At 38.8% G+C, this 1,469-nt stretch overlaps 1 non-coding gene across 1 annotated transcript; it reads left to right on the forward strand.

Annotated features, from left to right (window-relative positions):
* Positions 1-347: 347 nt before the first annotated feature.
* On the forward strand, positions 348-454 carry LOC141688375 (small nucleolar RNA R71). The gene has a single exon (XR_012561820.1). It is a non-coding gene; the product is annotated as a small nucleolar RNA R71 (small nucleolar RNA).
* The last annotated feature ends 1,015 nt before the right edge of the window (positions 455-1,469 follow it).

Raw genomic sequence — 1,469 nt, forward strand, 5'->3', positions numbered from 1 at the left:
TCACAAACTGAGCTGAGTCACTAGATATAGCGCATTGCTCCATCACATACGGACCTGCACACAGCTCACAAACACTGGTTATCTGCTTAACACCATAGTTAGCAAGAGAATCGATCTTTATAGACAACAACTTTAGTTGAGCAGTGATAGCCGTTGCTGTATCCACTTGAAGAACTCCTGCTACCTTGCCCTGTGGAAATATCTGAGTTGGATACTGATATTCATTAGCAGCCATCAATTCAATTAGATCATAAGCTTCCTCATAGCTCTTTGCCCATAAAACTCCACCTGATGCTGCACCGAGTATGGGTCTTGACTATGCTCCCAAACCATTATAGAAGCAAGGTATTCCATGTTGAGGACACTTTCTAAGCATCTCTTTGTAGCGCTCCCAAGCTTCACACAAAGATTCTCCCATTTGCTGCGCAAATTGAGTAATAGCATTTCTGATTGCAGCTGTCTTTGCCATAGGGAAGAATTTAGTGAGAAACTTTTGAGCAAGATCTTCCCAAGTAGCAATCGAACCAGCTGGTAGAGAGTGTAACCAGCTTTTAGCCTTGTTCCTCAGAGAACGGGAACAGTCTCAGTTTCACCGCATCCCCAGACACACCATTGAACCTGAAGGTGTCACAGATTTCTATGAAATCCCTGATGTGCATGTTTGGATATTCTGTTGGAGCACCCCCAAACTGAATTGAATTTTGTACCATCTGAATTATGCTAGGCTTGATCTCGAAGGTATTAGCTGCGATCGCTGGCCTGACAATGCTAGATTGAATGTCATTGATCTTGGTTTGAGAAAAATCCATCAACGCTTTCGTTGGCGCCGCTGCCGGGGACTCGGTGTTAATTTTTAGTTTATGTGCGTGTCATCAGCGCCAAAAACTTGTTAGGACGTTAACACACGCTAATAATATACACAAATATACGCGTTCGCAAGTAGTATAAGATTTAGATCAAATTCGTTACCACAGAGACTCTTTGGTTAATTTAAAAATATGCACCTATGCAACAATGATCTGGTTATTATCCAATGCTAAGACAAATAACAAGTTGAGATTGTTTATAACTAAGAATTAAACTAACAATTATAACTAAGAGAACAAGAATGGTTGAATTAATATATATGACAAACATGGGATCCTAACTTCATTAAATACTTCATTCAATAACCTTTTTGTTCTTAACCTTAGCATGTAATGGTGATGACACTAATCAGATAACACGAAACTAGTAAATTCCAACTTTCGTTGTACGTATACCCTACTACCAAGCATCCACAAAAGAGATAGAAGTTGAATAGATACCAATTATGCTTAGTCCTTATATGTCTATAAGAATTGAAAACATAACGGTTTAATGCGCAAGTTATCTATCGTGATTATATAGGGTAAGTAAGATGGTTAAAATTACCTACGAATCATGCATAACAATAACACATGACCCTATGCTAGCATGACAAGTTCTAA

Source organism: Apium graveolens, chromosome 9 (assembly GCF_009905375.1).
Source record: "Apium graveolens cultivar Ventura chromosome 9, ASM990537v1, whole genome shotgun sequence".
Classification (NCBI taxonomy): Eukaryota; Viridiplantae; Streptophyta; class Magnoliopsida; order Apiales; family Apiaceae; genus Apium; species Apium graveolens.